This window comes from Rattus norvegicus, chromosome 2 (assembly GCF_036323735.1).
Source record: "Rattus norvegicus strain BN/NHsdMcwi chromosome 2, GRCr8, whole genome shotgun sequence".
Taxonomy (NCBI): domain Eukaryota; kingdom Metazoa; phylum Chordata; class Mammalia; order Rodentia; family Muridae; genus Rattus; species Rattus norvegicus.
Genome location: NC_086020.1, coordinates 40370737 through 40392601, shown reverse-complemented (window position 1 = coordinate 40392601; position 21865 = coordinate 40370737). Strand labels below are relative to the sequence as shown.

At 42.3% G+C, this 21865-nt stretch overlaps 1 long non-coding RNA gene across 2 annotated transcripts in view; it reads right to left on the bottom strand.

Moving 5' to 3' along the window:
• Positions 1–2224: 2224 nt before the first annotated feature.
• LOC108349939 (uncharacterized) overlaps positions 2225–21865 on the bottom strand; it is a 40964-nt gene continuing 21323 nt past the window's right edge. The window contains exons 3-5 of one of the 2 annotated variants that reach the window (XR_005500601.2): positions 12148–12211; positions 3309–3491; positions 2225–2386 (exon numbers count right to left, since the gene is read on the bottom strand). This is a non-coding gene — a long non-coding RNA (uncharacterized LOC108349939). The remainder of the gene's footprint in view (positions 2387–3308; positions 3492–12147; positions 12212–21865) is intronic. The other variant, XR_010063735.1, reaches the window with a different exon arrangement.

The window sequence follows — 21865 nt, the reverse complement described above, 5'->3', positions numbered from 1 at the left end:
GAGAAAGGAAAGGCAGGATGGAGGGAGAGAAAGTGTGAGATCTGAGATTCATTTAAATATGCCAGGAAAGAGTGTGTGTCCACACAATTACCATTTTTACAGTGGTTAGGAAAGTCTTTCATTGAACAAAGACCCTAGAAGTACATCAAAAGAAGATGATAAAAACTAATTGGTGATCAAAACCTAATGACATTATGTGACAGTTTTTCAGCATTTCAACCCCATCTCAAGCTTCAGTGATCAGACTGGTGGAGCCAGAATCCATCATGGTGCCCCCACTGGTGTCTTTCCATCTGTGTCAAGTGCCTATGGCTACTGTAACCGAGAATCTTACAGGCAGGATTTATTACTACACACTTTGGTAGCTAGAAGTCTGAAACCAAGACATGGCCAGGGCTATGTTCCTGAAACCCATGGAAAGGCATCCTCTGTGCTTCCTTAGCTCTGGTGTTGGACCGTGGTGTGGACATATTGATCCCCATCATCATGTGCTGATTTCCTCATCAATACAATATCTTTTTTGTGCAATCCTGTGTCCAAGGCTCACCTTTCCATGACACTTTAGTCCTGTCGGTCAAGAGAATACTCTTGGGAGGGAATAGGAAGGCAAAGTTTAGAACAGAGGCTAAAGGAACACCCATTCAGAGTCTGCCCCACATGTGGCCCATACATATACAGCCACCAAACTAGATAAGATGGATGAAGCTAAGAAGTGCAGACTGACAGGAACCGGATGTAGATCTCTCCTGAGAGACACAGTCAGAATACAGCAAATACAGAGGTGAATGCCAGCAGCAAACCACTGAACTGAGCACGGGACCCCCGCTGAAGGAATCAGAGAAAGGACTGAAAGAGCTGAAGGGGCTCGAGACCCCATATGTACAACAATGCCAACCAACCAGAGCTTCCAGGGACTAAGCCACTACCTAAAGACTATACATGGACTGACCCTGGACTCTGACCTCATAGGTAGCAATGAATATCCTAGTAAGGGCACCAGTGGAAGGGGAAGCCCTGGGTCCTGCCAAGACTGAACCCCCTGTGAATGGGATTGTTTGGGGGGAGGGCGGTAATGGGGAGAGGATGGGGAGGGGAACACCCATATAGAAGGGGAGGGGGAGGGGTTAGGGGGATGTTGGCCTGAAAACCGGGAAAGGGAATAACAATTGAAATGTAAATAAGAAATACCCAATTTAATAAAGATGGAGGGGGGGGAAGAAGTCCCTAAGAAGTCATTTTACCTATCACCTCAACGTCAGGCTTATTCCCAACTAAGATCACATTCTGAGTGATGGGTGGTTAGGACTTTTCAACTCATGACATCTTTCTCCAAAAAATACTACCAAGTCTAGAGAGAAGTTAATGGAGAACTGTAACCATTACTGGATATCTGTATTTCTTCAGAAATAAAGCTGGGGAACACAAATTACTGGAGTTGTGTTTAAGCTCAGCTTATTCTCCTACACATGATGATTAAGGAAAGAGATGATAATAATGACCATGAAGATGGTGATGGCAGCTAAGATTGGATGGCCCTGAGGCTGGTGGTCCTCTAACTTACAGATAGAAGTTTCTTCCCTATTCATCATTCCATGAGCTAAGTTCCTACTATTTTACCCATTTTCTGTTACTGGAAACCAAGCCATGGAAAAGTTAAATAGCTGGTCTAGGGCAAATTCCCCAAAAGAAACATCATGGCTGCATCTTAATAAACGTTGGCCAGCTTCTGTGATAAAGACTTCAACATAATCACACTGACAGTCAGAGCTTCTGTAAATGGAGCCCCATCTCCATGTTGAAGACTTCTATGAAACCACACCACTATCTGGAAAATCCTGACTTAGATAACTCTCACCCACACAGTCCCCCAAAGACAAATGAAGGAAGAGACTGCATAGATGGCCTTGTTCTGTTTGCATTGGTCCCACTTTCTCTCTCTCTCTCTCTCTCTCTCTCTCTCTCTCTCTCTCTCTCTCTCTCTCACACACACACACACACACACACACACACACACCTAGCCCATCTCTGTAAAAGAATATGAAGGGTATTTTTACTTGAATGAGCTGAACCTCATGCTTACTTATCAGCATTTCTTACTGTTTTTACACTTACAAAATGGGTCTATATCTCAGGATATTTGAAATATGGCAGCGTGAGTTTCTTTTCCCAACAGAAAAATAATAAACTCTGGGTCACTAGAAGGAAGACATTTCAAAGCGTGTGCTACATGCAGGTTGTTATTTATTGAGATCTAGAGGAGCCAGGATGATTCAGAGCAATTAAGATATCAATAGAGACAGCCCTAATTCTCTGGAGGTTTCTTGGATGAGTTAGAGAAGCATCCCGGTTTGACTTATTTGTCCATCCATGTGTTTAATTAGTTCCACTAGGCAACAACAAAATAAAATTTTTGTAGAATGTTCATCAGATCTTCAGAGTCCTAGGATGACTTTATGTGAAAGCAGCCATCCTCAGAAACACAAAACATACCAATGTACTTGTCATTGGGGTCTAATTGGTTAAGGGCAAACACACCATGCATTTGACCAGTGGTCTAGCTCAGTGGGAGAGTTCCTGTCTAGCATTTGTGAAGCCCAAGGTTCAAATCTAGCCTCACAAAAACAAACTGAAAAAGAAGACGCAAACCAATTGTGCATTATAAGCATTTGCATACAAAATTCAAAACCTTATCAGTTATGATAACAGTTGTGAAACGATAAATCTCATCAATTAAGCAGAAAGCATCCAAATAAGAACATTTAGAATGAGCATGCTGGGAGAAATGGCAAACATGAGGTCAGATGCCTTTTCCCATTCCCCATAAAATCTTCTTTAAGGGAAAGTGTTGATTGCTGGCAGTGATCTCAACCACAGTTTGACTCACCTCTTTCCCAGGTAGCAGGAAACTTATATGGGCAGTAAATAAGCAATTAACCCTCAATAAACAATTGTGTAGGTTCATGCATATAGAAAAGCATATTTTCAACTGACACCAAGGAGGAGTGGGGGAGGGGAAGAAGAGAACTAGAAGCTGCATGTGGCACTTCCAGCAGCAAGCAGGTCCAGAAATGTGAGGGAATCCGCTCCTCTCATCACCACCCCTAGAAAGTCTCTATTTAGCTTTCTTTCTCTCCTGTCCCCACAGTTACCAGGTGTGCTCACCATTTTGGTACTGTGATCAGACTGTCCTATTCAAAAACTGCACACTCAAGTTGCAAAAGTTACGGCCAAAATAAAAAACTTAAAAACAAACAAAAACCCTTATAGATTTTAAGTAATTTCATAAATTTGTATCGGGCCACACTTACCGTTATCTTAGACCATGTGTATTCTCTGGCCCGCTGTAGGCAGAACATGCATAGATGCCGTAGGCTTTGTTGGGTGAGAGGTCCAAGCTCCTGGATGAGTAGCCATTCCACCAGGATGTGTGGAAGGGAATCCCACTGAAACAGAGCCACCACTGCCAGCACATCACGCAAGGCTTGTCACACCTAAGGATAAGCAACCCGAAGGAAGGAGACATTTTTCCTGCCCACCATGAGAATTGGGGTGATGCTCCCTGCTGGGGACAACCCTAGTGTGCCTGTATGGATGGGTTCACTGGTGTGTCTCTTTGTGTTTCCTCTCGTGATAATAGATGCTGATGGAGAACTGATGTAATGAGGTATGGCTGGCCACAAGGCAAGATAGGTTCCATGGGAACCTGAGAGGCAAGCACAACAACACGAGTGAAAATTCTCTCAAGTACCCTGAATCAATGACTCACAGAACACGGTTTGGAGAAAGCTGGGTTTTGCTTGTATTTCAAAATGATTTTGTTTTATGTTTTCAAAAGGTACATCTTCCTGGGCATAGAGGTTCATGCTGGTAATTTAGCTACTCTGGGGGCTGAGGTAGGAGAATAGTGAGCTGAAGGCATGCCTGGATGGTAGAATTCAAGGATAGCTTGGGCAAGTTGATGATAGCATGCCTTAAAAGAAAAAGAATCCTTAGGAGGAAAATACTTCAGGGACGGACTGTTAGGCACTGATAGAGATCTGACATATGACAAGACCCCAGGTTTTCCCCCACACTGAAAACTAAAGGAAAAAGAAGCCGCTTCCTGGTAGCATAGCTGGCCAGTACACACCCTGTAGACAAGTGCTTTCACGCTTGTTGTCTCTGCTGGGTAGTTTTATGTCAACTTGACACAAGCTGGAGTCACTGGCGAGAAGAGAGCCCATAAGATAAGCTGCCTCCATAAGATAAGCTGTAGGCAAGTTGGTAGAATGCTTTCTTAATTAGTGATTGATGTGGAAATTCATTGTGAGTGGGGCCACCCTTGGCCACATGGCCCTGGGTTTCCTGAGAATACAGGTTGAGCAAGCCATGGGGAGCAAGCCAATAAGCAGCTCCCCTCTATGGCCTCTGTGTCAGCTCCTGCACCCAGGTTCCTGCCCTGTTTGAGTTCCTGTCCTGACTTCTCTCGATGATGAGCAGTGATGTGGAAGTCAAATAAACTCTTTCCTTCCCAGTTTGCTTTTGGTCACGGTGTTTCCTCGTGGCAATAGTAACCTTAACCAGGACATCATCTGGATTTACTTTTGAAAAGGAAAAGGAGAAAGAAAATAGGAATTTTGAAAGCAGAAAAAATGCACTGCCAAAATTACTGCTGTCCTGTGTGTACTCGGGGAACCTGAGTAATTGGTTAAGCCTAGAAGTCACGGTGTTTGGAGAATATTGGTGTTCATGTTTCGAAAACAAACTCCCTTTGGTCTAGTAGAATATTATCAATTAGAATCCAGTGTTTTCTCAATATGTGTTGTCACATTTTCGCTCATTACAGGGATTACTCTGTAGTAACAGGGTCCCTTAGCTGTAAAGCCAGCCTCACCCCCAGTGAATTCTAACATTTGAAGAGATCAGGACGACCTTAAAGGATTTCGGTGATGTCTGTCTTTCATTTAAGACTTCTGCATCTTGGAATAACTCGGCTTGATGAGAGGGACTGCAAAGATATGCTAAGTGTGGAAACAAAGACTCTTCTACAGAGCAGAAGACCCCCTCCCACCTTCCCACACCCCATCAGCAACTCCTTAGCCTCTCTATATATGTAACGTCTCTCCTCTTTGTGTTTGCGTGACTCTAAAATCAGTGGTTTGGTAACTGTGGTTGCTTTCAGGACATTACTTCTTCTCCGGCCTATCTGATATTGGGTTGTATGGCTTGTATCTACAAATACATTAATCTACCTGCACCTTTTTTTAAAGTTTTGTTTCCTCATGGATATTAACTCTGTAATTTTTTTCCAACTCCTTGTTCATAATAAATTCCAAAGCACCATAATATATTAGGTCCCCCACATGGCTTAGAATGAGCTCCTTCACCATCTGTCATTTGAAGATAATCAGAATTCTTTTTCACCACAAAACAGCAAAACAATGTGTCTTGAAGGAGTAAATGACAAATGTCCTTTGCAAATGCAATAGAGCATTGTGTTGAAAACACTGTGTTCACCGTGACAGAACTGAAAAATAACAGTAATTCACTCTCCAGATGCACACGACACTTGGCTCATTCTAACTAATTTGCTCTAAACTCCATCATGTTCAGAACACCACTGTTAAACTGACCTATTACTTAATTTAGTTGCATTTCTTCAAGCCAGTGATAGTCATGATGGAAGCTAGAGTTTACTAGCTACTTGCCACTCAGGAAGGGCTTTCACCCACTCCCACACTCGAACCCCTCTTTGCATCTCCACACCATACTGTAAGCTGCCATTGTCAATAGCTTGGGTGACTATGGCCGTCTCCTAATGACCTTCTGCATTCATACTTAGGCTCTGTGCAATTCGCTCTTCACACAGCAGTCAGAGTAACCTTTTACAAAGTATTTCAGATGACATCACTTCCTGCCTGAAACACTACCCACTAAATGCAAACTCTATTCCAACCCCAACACTGTACACCAGCTCTCAAAATCACAGATACCCTCTAAGTCCATAAGCATTCTGGCTATCCTCACATACATAACGCTGACGTCCTGGGTTCTAGCTACTTCCCTTGCCAATTCATCCTCTCTCTGTCTCTGTCTCTCTGTCTCTCTGTCTCTCTGTCTCTCTTCCTCTCTCTTTCTCTCCCTCCCTTCCTCCCTCCCTCTTTGGAATCTTGTGATGATTCACCTAAACTAGCCACACAATCACTCAAATCACTTCCTACTGCACCATTTCTGTTTGAGTCCACCCATCCAATTGCAAATCTGTTTTTCTGTTTGTTCCAAGTCTTTCCCCTGGAATATCTGCTCCATGAAAATCAAAACGCATTTGTTTTATTCACCACTAAGACAGTGCCTGGCACACAGTGGGCTCTCCATACCCATGTGATAAACAGACAAATAAATGAACACACAAGACCATCCTGAGCTAAAAGCCCTTACCTGAGTAGAAAACATCACTGTTCTATATGAGGAAACCAACCCATTCATATAGCAAGCTCTGTACTGACAACCAGAGTTCTAACTCTTGGTTCAAGGTAGAGGAGTTGATAGAAAGGGATAAAGGTGTAGATGTACTGGCTGGGATTGTGTGTCAACTTAACACAAGCTAGAGTCATCAGAGAGGAAGGAGCCTCAGTTTAAGAAATGTCTCCATGGTCAACATGTAGAAGAATGCAGATCGATCTATGCTTGTCACCCTGTACAAAGCTTAAGTCCAAGGGTATCAAGGACCTCCACATCAAACCAGATACACTCAAACTAATAGAAGAAAAACTAGGGCAGCATCTCGAACACATGAGCACTGGAATAAATTTCCTGAACAAAACACCAATGGCTTATGCTCTAAGATCAAGAATCGACAAATGGGATCTCATAAAACTGCAAAGCTTCTGTAAGGCAAAGGACACTGTGGTTAGGACAAAACGGCAACCAACAGATTGGGAAAAGATCTTTACCAATCCTACAACAAATAGAGGGCTTATATCCAAATTATACAAAGAATTCAAGAAGTTAGACCGCAGGGAGACAAATAACCCTATTAAAAAATGGGGTTCAGATTCTGGAAATCAGTCTGGAGGTTCCTCAGAAAATTGGACATTGAACTGCCTGAGGATCCAGCCATACCTCTCTTGGGCATATACCCAAAAGATGCCTCAACATATAAAAGAGACACGTGCTCCACTATGTTCATCGCAGCCTTATTTATAATAGCCAGAAACTGGAAAGAACCCAGATGCCCTTCAACAGAGGAATGGATACAGAAAATGTGGTACATCTACACAATGGAATATTACTCAGCTATCAAAAACAACGAGTTTATGAAATTCGTAGGCAAATGGTTGGAACTGGAAAATATCATCCTGAGTGAGCTAACCCACTCACAGAAAGACATACATGGTATGCACTCATTGATAAGTGGCTATTAGCCCAAATGCTTGAATTACCCTAGATCCCTAGAACAAACGAAACTCAAGACGGATGATCAAAATGTGAATGCTTCACTCCTTCTTTAAATGAGGAAAAAGAATACCCTTGGCAGGGAAGGGAGAGGCAAAGATTAAAACAGAGACGGAAGGAACACCCATTCAGAGCCTGCCCCACAGGTGGCCCATACATATACAGCCACCCAATTAGACAAGATGGATGAAGCAAAGAAGTGCAGACCGACAGGAGCCGGATGTAGATCGCTCCTGAGAGACACAGCCAGAATACAGCAAATACAGAGGCGAATGCCAGCAGCAAACCACTGAACTGAGAATAGGTCCCCCGTTGAAGGAATCAGAGAAAGAACTGGAAGAGCTTGAAGGTGCTCGAGACCCCAAAAGTACAACAATGTCAAGCAACCAGAGCTTCCAGGGACTAAGCCACTACCTAAAGACTATACATGGACTGACCCTGGACTCTGTCCCCATAGGTAGCAATGAATATCCTAGTAAGAGCACCAGTGGAAGGGGAAGCCCTGGGTCCTGCTAAGACTGAACCCCCAGTGAACTAGACTATGCGGGGAGGGTGGCAATGGGGGGAGGTTTGGGAGGGGAACACCCACAAGGAAGGGGAGGGGGGAGGGTGATGTCTGTCCGGAAACCGGGAAAGGGAATAACACTTGAAATGTATATAAGAAATACTCAAGATAATAAAAAAAAAATAAAATTAAAAAAAAAATATATATATATATAAATGGAAAAAAATGGGGTTCAGAGCTAAACAAAGAATTCACAGCTGAGGAATGCCGAATGGCTGAGAAACACCTAAAGAAATGTTCAATATCTTTAGTCATAAGGGAAATGCAAATCAAAACAACCCTGAGATTTCACCTCACACCAGTGAGAATGGCTAAGATCAAAAACTCAGGTGACAACAAATGCTGGCGAGGATGCGGAGAAAGAGGAACACTCCTCCATTGTTGGTGGGATTGCAGACTGGTAAAACCATTCTGGAAATCAGTCTGGAGGTTCCTCAGAAAATTGGACATTGAACTGCCTGAGGATCCAGCTATACCTCTCTTGGGCATATACCCAAAAGATGCCCCAACATATAAAAAAGACACGTGCTCCACTATGTTCATCGCAGCCTTATTTATAATAGCCAGAAGCTGGAAAGATCCCAGATGCCCTTCAATAGAGGAATGGATACAGAAAATGTGGTACATCTACTCAGCTATCAAAAACAATGCCTTTATGAAATTCATAGGCAAATGGTTGGAACTGGAAAATATCATCCTGAGTGAGCCAACCCAATCACAGAAAAACACACATGGTATGCACTCATTGATAAGTGGATATTAGCCCAAATGCTTGAATTACCCTAGATGCCTAGAACACATGAAACTCAGGACGGATGATCAAAATGTGAATGCTTCACTCCTTCTTTACAAGGGGAACAAGAATACCCTTGGCAGGGAAGAGAGAGGCAAAGATTAAAACAGACACAGAAGGAACACCCATTCAGAGCCTGCCCCACATTTGGCCCACACATATACAGCCATCCAATTAGACAAGATGGATGAAGCAAAGAAGTGCAGGCCGACAGGAGCCGGATGTAGATCGCTCCTGAGAGACACAGCCATAATACAGCAAATACAGAGGCGAATGCCAGCAGAAAACCACTGAACTGAGAACGGGACTCCCGTTGAAGGAATCAGAGAAAGAACTGGAAAAGCTTGAAGGAGCTCGAGACCCCTTATGAACAACAATGCCAAGCAACCAGAGCTTCCAGGGACTAAGCCACTACCTAAAGACTATACATGGACTGACCCTGGACTCTGACCTCATAGGTAGCAATGAATATCCTAGTAAGAGCACCAGTGGAAGGGGAAGCCCTGGGTCCTGCTAAGACTGAACCCCCAGTGAACTAGATTGTTGGGGGGAGGGCGTCAATGGGGGAAGGATGGGGAGGGGAACACCCATAGAGAAGGGGAGGGGGAGGGATTAGGGGGATGTTTGCCCAGAAACCGGGAAAGTGAATAACACTCGAAATGTAAATAAGAAATACTCAAGTTAATAAAAAAAAAAAGAAAGGAAGAAAGAAAGAAAGAAAGAAAGAAAGGAAGGAAGGAAGGAAGGAAGGAAGAAAGAAAGAAAGAAAGAAAGAAAGAAAGAAAGAAAGAAAGAAAGAAAGAAAAGAAATGTCTCCATGAGAGCCAGCTTAGGGCATTTTCTAATTAGTGATCAATGAGGGAGGGCAGCCTATTGTGGGTGGTGCCATCCTGGGCCAATGATCTATAAGAAAGCAGGCTGAAGAGTCCTGTGAAGCAAGCCAATAAGAAGCATCCATCCCTCATGGCCTCCGCATCAGCTCCTGCCTCCTTGTGTGAGTTTCTGTCCTGACTTCCTTCAGTGATGAACAGCAATGTGGAAGTATGAGTCAAATCCCTTTTCTCCCCAACTTGCTGTCTGATCATGGTGTCTTGTTGCAGCCATAGAAACCCTGACTAAGACAGAAGGTAAGCAAGCCACACCTGAACTGTCAAATGAAGAAGAGAGTTGGCTTATTCACCAGACAGGAACAATAGTATCACTAACAAACATGGTACCACCATGGAGAAAGCCATTCTCCAAGGAGCATCTTCAGAATGTTTTAACCTGTGACTATCTGAGGGAATTCTCTGAAAACTTTTGCAATGCCTCTTACTCTGTAAGAGTAAAGCACAAGCCTGAGAATTTGATTAAAAAGTAAATATTTCTCCAAGAAAAATAAGAGTGTATATACAAATCGAGAAGACATTAAACCAAATGAATAGTTTCAGAGTAAAGGAATGTTTGTTTCGCTCCCCACCCCACCCTATGGCATTATGAGAAAATGTTGGCTTTTTGTTCTGGGCAAGATAGGAAGACAGACAGACAGACAGACAGACAGACAGACAGACAGACAGACAGACTCCTTCCCCTTCATGGATAGATGATTGAGGAATGATAACACCCATAGCTGAGAGTTTCCTAATTCTAAGGAAAGAGAGAGCTGCTTTAAGTTTCTGATTATTTGGACTTAAGTTTCAAAGACTGTCCAGGTCATCATAGATGAATTATTCTTTCATCCAACAAAATCTGTGAACAGCTCCCACATAGTCAGTAGCGTACTGGGCCCAGAGAACACGTGGGTGTAATCCTTCCCTTCATGGCTTTCACAGACCATAAGAAAGCACACACAGAGCCTTGTGAGCACATCCTTCTTGCTCTCGGTGCATAATGTGTAAGTGAGCAAGCATCATTTATCCAATAGAAGAGGAGGACAGGGAGAAGAAGGGAGAGGAAGAGGAAGAGGAGGAGGAGGCAGAGGAGGAAGAGGAAGATGGAGAGGGGAGGAGGGGAAGAAGAGGAAGAGGAGAGAAAGAAGAAAAACCCTGATTACTAGCCTTGGTTGGGCCAAAGGGATTCTGGGTAAGTCTACACTTTATAGTTTAAAATACACTTTATAGCTTTTGTTATGTGGCATTTGTTATTAATGCAAATCATACAGACCATCTGGTCTAAGCCTAACTTCGGAAGGAGTGGGAATAAGGAGGAGACTATGCAGAACGTTTATCTCGTGGTTCTATTTAAGCTGGAGGACCTACATCTTCCTCAGAACTGAGAAGTACCTGGGGTTTGGGGGGAGAGAAAATTCCATTTGGCTAAAAGCACTTTATAAATGTTTATAGTACAAGCATATAAACAGATTACACTATTTGGCCCCCTTCCCACTGTTTAACCTCCATAAATGTTGACAGAGTCTAAGAAGGGGAATGCTATGCAGAACATACATGAGGACTTAAGCCAAGGACTTGGGATAGGAGTGGGAGTCAGAAGAGCCCACCTGAAGAATAATGTAGCATCTTCTAGATTCCCGGTGGGCTGTACCCAGGGAAATAAACAAATACAAAGACATCAAGCCAGAAAAACACCCAAGTTCTGCAGGCTACCTCTGCCTTGCTGGGGTAGTCCTTCCAGTGAGCAACAGCACTGGCCAATCACCTAAACTTCCCAAAGTCCTCAAGATTGCAAATACACATGTCCTCCTTATACCTTGCTTTAGAGCATAAGCTAATTCTACACATTCTCATTACAGTGTAATCTCAAGACGCCTTCATGCTGTTAGGCTGCAGTTGGGAAATAAAGGCTCTCATACCAAAAAGAAAATTTGTAATGTTTTGAAAGAAACAGGACTTCTTTGACCATCTAATGTAAGAGTTCAGGGTGCTCGTGGTACAGTGCCTAACGCTCACATGCCAAGAACATTTAAAGTGCTGCTTTAATGGAATTCACAGTATGTTCAAATCACCATTCTCTCTAGCCAGCCCAGTAGGAAGCTGTAAAGAAACATACCCAGATATTCTGCTTGTAGTAATGTCTACGATCAGTTGGTCACATTTTATATCCAGAAATTACATTGCAGGCTTCTGTCAGTGAAGCCTCACAATAACTCTGTGCACTGCTGGAATCATTTTTTTTTTTGTGGGACACAGGAGGGAACTGAAGCTCAAATATGCTAAGTGACTTATCCAGCCGTCAGAGGGCTGCACACTGGCAGAACTGCTGTAATCTTTTCCATAAGACTTATGGCGATTTGTCCAAAACTGCCCTACATATCATGAATTGTCTGAAAAATGCATAATCCTGAACCCCGAGTCTTACAAGACGCCCCCTGTACTAGAATTAATTTATAAAAAGATCTCATGTTATAAAACTGTCTCACATGTGGAACTTTTAAAAGTCAATCCACGGAGAGTAGTCATCAGCACGTTGGTAGGGGGCTGCAACTGGGAAGAATACAAAATTTGTTAGCTAAAAAAAAAAATAAGTCCTAGAGATCTATTGTATAACATAATGGCTATCAAGTGACTATGTATATTATGTACTTGAAACATCCAAAAGAGAGTTTTAAGTGTTCTCACCATTAAACTTAAGTATATGATATATATATATATACCTATGTTAATTACTTTGATTTAGTCATAACACAATTTGTATATATTTCAAAACATATGTAGCACTAATTTGTATAATCTCCACTTACCAATTTCAATAATAATAATTCTTTTTAAAATGTGTAAACGGAAACAATAACTTTGGAGCCAAAGAAAACAGTGAAATTACCTCAAACACAAGATTAAATTTTAGGGCTTGTATTTCAAAGACATATAGCATTTTCTGTACTTCCTGTGCACATGAAATATTCCAAAAGAAAACACTTCTTGTTCCTTTTAAGGAACAAATCTAAGTTAAATGGTTCACTCTCTGAAATTTTTGGATTTCAGGATCAGCAAAGAATCCCCGACTTTGTCACTTAGGAGGGAGCAGAAGGCTCGGAGAGGTGCTGGCTGGATTTAGTTACCCACTGGTTACTGTTTGAATCTGAAATGACTTCCTAGGCTTGTGTTTTAAATGATCAGTGCCTGGCCAGTGGTGCTTTGAAGGTGGGGAAGCCTTTAAGAGGGTGTGGCATGACTGGAGGAAGTAGATCACGAGGAGCAGGATTTTGAAGTTTAAACCTGATTCTGGTTCCAGCCTGTTTTCTGCTTTCTGCTTCCAGCCACACGAAGAAGCCTACCCAGCAAATTCCCACCAACATGAACTTAGATATTCCCACTGCCATGTCTTTTTTACCATGATGCACTAGGACTCCAAAACTCTGAGCTGAAATCAGTTCCTTCTCCTTAAAGTTACTACTGTCACATATTGTATCCCAGCAATAAAAAGTAATTATTAGGGCATGCTAATGTCTTGCTGTACAATCATCCCCATTAGTGTTCTCCTTTTCTACCTCCTAAACCAATGGTCTTCTGGGCAGTGAAGCAATTCCATAACCTAAGCTGAATATTTAATTGCTTTGATTGCTCATGTTGTTATAAGCTCTTTAAGGTTCAGCCTTTATTATGGTGGCCTAGACAGAGTCAGTGAACACCCAGCAAAAGTTAATGGGGCCTTAACCTATAATCAACCTTTTTTAAAAATTGGTTAACTTTTATTTACATTTTAAATGTTATTCCCTTTCCCATCCATAAGACCCCTATCCTATCCACTCTCCCGCTTCTTCTATGAGGGTATTCCCCCTCCCCAACTACTCCGCTTCTCACTTCCCCACCCTGACATTCCCCTACACTGAGGGGTCCAGCCTTGGCAGGACCAAGGACTTCTCCTTCCACTGGTGCCCAACAAGGCCATCCTCTACTACATATACAGCTGGAGCCATGGGTCAGTCCATGTGTAGTCTTTGGATGGTGGTTAAGTCCCTGGGAGCTCTGGTTGGCTGGTATTGTTATTCTTATGGGGTTGCAAGCCCCTTCAGCTCCTTCAGTCCTTTCTCTAACTCCTCCAATGGGGACACCATTCTCAGTTCAATGGTTTGCTCCTAGCATTCGCCTCTGCGTTTGTCATGCTCTGACTGAGCATCTCAGGAGACAGCTATATCAGGTTCCTGTCGGCATGCACTTCTTGGATTCATCAATCTTATCTAGTCTTGGAGGCTGTATATATATGGGATGAATCCCCAGGTGGGCAGGCTCTGAATGGCCATTCCTTCAGTCTCTGCTCCAAACTTTGCCTCCATATCTCCTCCTATAGATATTTTTGTTCACCCTTTTAAGAAGGACTGAAGCACCCACACTTCGGTTGTCCTTCTTCTTGAGCTTCATGTGGTCTGTGAATTGTATCTTGGGTAATTCGAGCTTTTGGGCTAATATCCACTTATCAGTGAGTGCGTACTATGTATGTGTTTTTGTGACTGGGTTACCTCATTCAGGATGATACTTTATAGTTTCATCATTTGCTTATGAATTTCACGAAGTCATCGTTTCTGATAGCTGAGTAGTACTCCATTGTGTAGATGTACCACATTTTCTGTCTCCATTCCTCTGTTGAAGGGCATCTGGGTTCTTTCCAGCTTCTGGCTATTATAAATAAGGCTGTTGTGAACATAGTGGAGCATGTTCATTTTTATATGTTGGAGCATCATTTGGTTATATGCCCAGGAGTAGTACAGTTGGGTCCTCAGGTAATACAATGTCCAATTTTCTGAGAAAACTCTAGACTGATGCTGGTACAAAGTAATTACAATCCCACCAACCTTGGAGTAGTGTTCCTCTTTCTCTGAATCCTCACCAGCATCTGCTGTCACCTGAGTTTTTGATCTTAGCCATTCTGACTGGTGTAAAGTGGAATCTCAGGGTTGTTTTGATTTGCATTTCCTGATGACTAAGGATATTGAACATTTCTTTAGGTACTTCTTAACCACTCAATATTTCCCAGCTGAGAATTCTTTGCATAGTCCAACTCCTTGAGTTCTTTGTATATATTGGCTATTAGCCCTCTATCTGTTGTAGGATTGGTAAAGATCTTTTCCCAATCTGTTGGTTGCTGTTTTGTCCTAACCACAGTGTCCTTTGCCTTACAGAAGCTTTGCAATTTTATGAGGTCCCATTTGTCGATTCTTGATCTTAGAGCATAAGCCATTGGTGTTTTGTTCAAGAAATTATCCCCAGTGCCCATGTGTTCCAGGTTCTTCCCCACTTTTTCTTCTATTAGTTTCAGTGTATCTAGTTTGATGTGGAGGTCCTTGATCCACGTGGACTTAAGCTTTGTACAGGGTGATAATGGATCGATTTGCATTCTTCTACATGCTGACATCCAGTTGAACCAGCACCATTTGTTGAAAATGCAATCTTTTTTCCATTGGATGGTTTTAGCTCCCTTGTCAAAGATCAAGTGACCATAGGTGTGTGGGTTCATTTCTGGGTCTTCAATTCCATTCCGCTGGTCTATCTGCCTGTCTCTGTCCAATACCGGGCAGTTTTTATCACTATTGCTCTGTAATACTGCTTGAGTTCAGGGATAGTGATTCCCCCGGAAGTTCTTTTATTGTTGAGGATAGTTCTAGCTATCCTGGGTTTTTGTTATTCCAGATGAATTTGCCAAGTGCTCTTCCTAACTCTATGAAGAATTGAATTGGAATTTTGATGGGGATTGCATTGAATCTGTAGTCGCTTTTGGCAAAATCGCCATTTTTTTACTATATTAATCCTGCCAATCCATGAGCATGTGAGGTCTGTCCATTTTCAGAGATCTTCTTCAATTTCTTTCTCCAGAGACTTGAAGTTCTTATCATACAGACCTTTCATTTGCTTGGTTAGAGTCACACCGAAGTATTTTATGTTATTTGTGACTATTGTGAAGGGTATCATTTCCATAATTTCTGTCTCAGCTTCAAGAGGAAGGCTACTGAGTTGTTTGAGTTAATTTTATATCCAATCAGTTTGCTAAAGTTGTCTATCAGGCTTAGAATTTCTCTGGTGGAATTTTTGGGGTCACTTAAGTATACTATCATACCATCTGCAAACAGTGATATTTTGACTTCTTTCTTTCCAATTTGTATCTCTTTGACCTCCTTTCGTTGTCTGATTGCTCTGGCTAGGACTTCTAGTACTCTATTGAATAAGTAGAGAGAGAGTGGCAGCCTTGTCTAGTGTCCGATTTTAGTGGGATTGCTTCAAGTTTCTCTCCATTTAGTTTGATGTTGGCTACTGGTTTGCTATATATTGCTTTTACTATGTTTAGGTATGGGCCTTGAATTCCTGTTCTTTCCAGGACTTTTATCATGAAGGGGTGTTGAATTTTGTCAAATGCTTTCTCAGCATCTAATCACATAATCATGTGGATTTTTTTCTTTGAGTTTGTTTATATAGTGGATTATGTTGATGTATTTCCATATATTGAACCATCCCTGCATCTCTGGGATGAAGCATACTTGATTATGATGGATGATCATTTTGATGTGTTCTTGGTTTCAGTTTTCCAGAATTTTATTGAGTATTTTTGCATTAAGGGAAATTGGTCTGAGGTTCTTTCTTTGTTGGGTCTTTGTGTGGTTTAGGTATAAGAGTAATTGTGGCTTCATAGAAGGTATTCGGTAGTGCTCCATCTGTTTCAATTTTGTGGAATAGTTTGGATTGTATTGGTATTAGGTCTTCTATGAAGGTCTGATAGAATTCTGCACTGAACCCATCTGGCCCTGGGCTCTTTTTTGTTGGGAGACTTTTAATAACTGCTTCTATTTCTTTAGGTGTTATGGGATTGTTTAGATGGTTTATCTGATCCTGATTTAACTTTGGTACCTGTTATTTGTTTAGAAATTTGTCCATTTCATCCAGATTTTCCTGTTTTGTTGAATATAGGCTTTTGTAGTAGGATCTGATGATTTTCTCAAATTCCCCAGTTCTGTTATGTCTCCCTTTTTACTACTGATTTTGTTAATTTGGATACTGTCTCTATGCCTTCTGGTTAGTCTGGCTAAGAGTTTACCTATCTTGCTGATTTTTTTCTAAGAACCAGCTCCTGGTTCTGTTGATTCTTTGTATACTTCTTTGTTTCTACTGGGTTGATTTCAGCCCTGAGTTTGATTGTTTCCTGCCTTCTACACCTCTTGGGTGTATTTGCTTCTTTTTGTTCTAGAGCTTTCAGGTGTGCTGTCAACCTGGTTCCTGCTGATGACTGCTCCTGTATTCCTGTATCCAGAGGCTATTATGCAGGTTCCTTTTGGGCCAGGAATGTGAGCAGAAATGGTGGTCTCCCCTGAGGTCTCAGGATAGCCTGCACGTCTGAGAGTCCAGCTCTCTAACCTACAGGATTTGGGTACAGAGAGCGGTAGAACCGGTTCAGTTCCAGGCACAGGCAGAAACCGGAAGGCTAGAATCAACCTTCTTAAATAAGAATTTTCACCATTCATAGCACTAGTAGTTCCTGCACAAGATGTGCAGAAGGTCACAAGATTGATTCCAGCCTGGGTGGAGAGGGGCTCATTAGGCCCCAGCCCTACTAAGGAGGTATTGGCAAGAGATGGCTGATGAGGAAGGGAGAGTCATTCCCTCTTCCAGAGTGTGGTTACTGGTAGTCTGCCCCTGTTCCCAAGAATGGCCTATCCCCATGCACATGTATGTATGTATATAGGAGGCACTATTTGGACTTGCTGGGTTACTTTTTAAGAAGAAGAGGACATGAAAATGAGAGAAGGACATGTTGGAAAGGTCTGGGGTATTGAGAAGGGAGAGCTGGAAGTAAATACGGTCAAGATACATTGTATACATGCGTGAAATTGTCCAAGAATAATTTTTTTTAATTCTTAAAAAAAGAATTTCCATTACATGTGCAAATTACTTCCTTTTATTAAAATACTAACAATAATTTACATTCACACTGAAAAATTAATGGAAGGAATTATATCAAAACATGAGTAATAGTTCTCAGTGGCAGCAGAATTACAGGTAATCAGTTTTCTTTTTATTGTCCTATTTTTTATGTTAGCTATAATTTTCGAATTTTCTTCAATGACTTTGGCACTCTTTAAATGATTGGGGCAAATTATATTAAGGCTTTGAAAATCTAAATTAACTAGCTAACATTAAAAAGAAACCTTGAAAGAGTTTGATTCCCCTCAGAAGTCAGTGCCCTTTGTTTGGGAAAGTTGGACTTCACATATTCTCTACAAAACAGCTCTTTCCTCAGTCCCACCACTAATGATACACAATTTTCTCCTGAGTACTTTACGAATCCTTTCATTGTCCTTTGTCCTCTGTCCTCTGTGACTAGTGCCCAGCACTCAAATTCCTTCAGATTTTACTGTGCTAGAAAAAGGAAAGTCAAGAGAATCAAATGTGTCACTTTCAAATTGGACAATTTTGCAAATAGATTACTGAGGCCAAGCTGCACATATCAAACACACCAAATGACACTGTTGTCCAAGGCTACAGGCTTTCCAATTTCTGACGAATTCAGCAACTAAGGCTGACATAAAATGAGATGGATAATTTCAAAGGCAAAACAAAGATTAAAATAAGAATAGTGTGTGTCCAGAAAACACGAAGAACCAATAAGTCTGTGGTGTCTGTGACTGTCATAGTAAGTCGGCCATAGTCCTTCTTGCTGTGCTTACTGTTTGTCAATAACAATGATAAATAACATTATTTAACTTTTCTTGCAGAGTGTTTTTCTATCTCTTTTGCTAAGGGTAATTTCTATTATCAGTTGAAAACAGCATGGGCTGGTACAAGTCAGCAAAGGCCGTAAAATATTCTCTGAACATTCACTATATTAGTAATACAAATGTCCTGTTTCACCCACCAAGGTTACAAAAGGTCATATTTTTTCTCATACCCTCACCACCGAGACTTTGGGTTTGGAAATGCTGCCCTGAGAGAGAACCAGAACTTTCTATATGTTCCCTAGCCTGTTTTCTTAAGTGTATTTGGACATTTGAGTTTCTCCAGTCATTCTTGATTTCCACTTGTTGGTTTTATTGCTCTTCTCTCCAAACCTGCAATTACAGAACTTTCAAGCCTCATTGTTCCATCTCAGTGTTTCCTCTACAAACTACTCACTCTGTACAGATCCATTACAAAAGCAGACTCTGGTATTTCCCTGACTGCCTTAAAGGCATAGTCAAGACGGGAAGTGCTGGCCCCAGATGGTGGAAGTTTGGCCTTCATAAAATCATTGCTGTGTTATTTCTGTCACTCACAAACATCTCTTCTAGCTTCAGAGTCCCTGCCTGGCTCTCCTGTGACACCCCCCACATGGGGATGAAGGGATAGAATTCACTGTCTTTATCTTCCTCTCTAATAAGAATCTCTAGTTTATCTACCTATCCCGTAGTCATGAGCTCATGATCCTCTGGTCCAGAGACTAGAAAAAGGTTCTTTCTGTGGTGGTTTGAATAAGAATGATCCTCATAGACTCATATGTTTGAATGTTTGGTCCATAGGGAGTAGTGCTATTAGGAGGTGTGGCCTTGTTGGAACAGGTTGACCTAGTTGGAGGATGTGTGTCACTATTGGGACAGCCTTTTGACGTCTTATGTACTCAAGCTATGCCCAGTGTGGTTCACAGTGGCTTTGGCTGCATGCAGATCAAGGTGTAAAACTCTCGGCTCCTTCTCCATCACCGTGTCTGCCTGGACACTGTCTTATTTTCCGACATGGTGATAATAGTTTAACTCTAACTCTAACTCTAACTCTCAACTCTTAAGCCAGTCTCAGTTAAACATTTTTCCTTCATAAGAGTTGTCATGGTCACGGTATCTCTTCACAGCAATAAAACCCTAACTAACACACCTTCCCAAAATTCAACACCTACCTCGCTTTGCCAAGCACAACTAAGAGCAGCAATAGCTGGAATCTTCAGAAGATATGTCAATCCACTCAAAATCTCCATGGCTTAGAGGAGGCTGCCACAATGCAAACAGCGTGCATCTTAGACTCTAGGGGCCTCGACCTCACTTAGCTCCAAGGCAGCCACAGATGCTCCTTGCTAGCTTTAGAATCTGAAATGCTGTACTCCACCTGCCCCCTCCCCGCTGCCCACCTGAGGCTCACGTGTCTGAACACCTGATCTCCAGCTCATAGCACTGTTTTGAGGGACTGTGGAAACCTTCTGAGCGAGTCTGGAGTGCAAAGGGTCACTCTGAGCAGCTTGTTGAGGGTTAGAACTCTGCCCCTCTTCCAGTCCCATTCTCTACTTCTATGTCTCCTGCCATAGCAGGACTGGCTACCTCTCACTCCCACTGACATGGACTGATATCACTGCCATGATAAATTGAAATCTCCTAAAAACCATGAGCCAAACTAAGCCTTTGCCCCTTATGCTGTTTTAGCATAGCAACAAGTCACACTTCTCTGTTTTCCTGAGTTTATGAGAAGACAGTATTCCCCAAATTCCCTTGCAACTATGTTACAAATTTAACATTTTGCCTAGATCAATGGCCTATATATAAAGTCTTTTGGCAGAAGTAGTTAAAAGTCCTTGTGCGACCTTCCAACTTTCTCTCTGCCACAATTATCACAGAAATTATATTTCCCAATTACCAATGAATTGGATACTCAAGTTGTTTTCTCTAAAAGAGCCACATTACAGAGTTAATGTCACCTTGGAGATATGTGTCAAGGGCTAAAAATAAAATTTTTCTAAGTGCTACCACTGAATACACAATGCATTGGGTTTGAAAATATACAAAAGGATTATCCTGTCTGTGTGGTCTAAAGAAATTTTATGCTCAAGAGTTTGAAATTAATCTTTTAAATGACTATGAGAGTTTTGAATGATTTTTTTAAGTAAAAAGTCAGAATAATCAGAGTCCTCCAAAGGATGCCTATGGTGAGGTTCAAAGAGCCTAGGACTAATGGTGTGGATTCTAGTCTGCGTCTATAGGCCATGGAACCAAGAATGCCAAGGGCATATCAAAGTTCAATTCAAGCAGTCAAAAAAGAGAAACTTAATCCTCCCATCTTCCCCCTTTTTGTTCTAGTCTGGTCCTCAAAGGATAGGCAAGGCCCACTCACATTATAAAGATGGTCTGCTTTGACCTGTGTAGCAGTCAATTGCCAGTCTCTGCCAGACACCTTCACAGGTCACCGCATGACTTTTCCTGGGAAGACAAACATTGACTCACCTCAGACAGAGACCATCAACTCATCCCAGACAGAGACCAACAACAGACTAGAGAGAGAGAGAGAGAGAGAGAGAGAGAGAGAGAGAGAGAGAGAGAGATTCTACCCAAGTCTGGTTTGGTAAGCTAATCAATTAGCCAAGGAAACTTATGAGATGAAGGGTTATCTGCAGATGTATGGGTGACTCCAGCAGGTGTAACACCAAAAGTCCCATCCCAGCATGGGTGACCACTCAAAATCTACATCTCTGGAGTTCGCTGCCCAACCTGCAAACAACACCTGAAGCAAGACTCGCTCTATTGCTGTAATAAAACACCATGACCAAAAACAACTTGGGGAGGAAATGGTTTCATTTCATCTTACGGTTCAACATCACAGTCCATTGTTAAAGGAAGTCAGTGAAGGGCTAGGCAGGAACGAGGAGGCAGAAACTGATGCAGAGACCATGAAGGAGTGCTCTGCCATCACTTGCTCAGCATGTTTTCTTATACTATCCAGGACCACTTGCCCAGGTATGACACCAGCCATAATGGGATGGGCCCTTCCCACATCAATCACTAATTAAGAAATCACTCCCTCCAGTTTTTCCAAGAGCCAATCTTACAGAGGCATTTTCTCAACTCTGGTTCCCTCTTCTCAGATCACTAAATCCAGCTTCTGTCAAGTTGACAGGAAAAACAAAACACCTCTATATCCATCCAACCTCTCCCTCTCCCTCTCCCTCTCCCTCTCCCTCTCCCTCTCCCTCTCCCTCTCCCTCTCCCTCTCCCTCTCCCTCTCCCTCTCCCTCTCCCTCTCCCTCTCCCTCTCCCTCTCCCTCTCCCTCTCCCTCTCCCTCCCTCTCCCTCTCCCTCTCCCTCTCCAACTCCATCTCCCTCTCCAACTCCATCTCCCTCTCCCTCTCCCCCCCTCTCCTCACAGTCCCCACAAAGACTCCATTGAAGAAAACTGGCTTTGCTTGTTGCTATCAATTGCAAATAA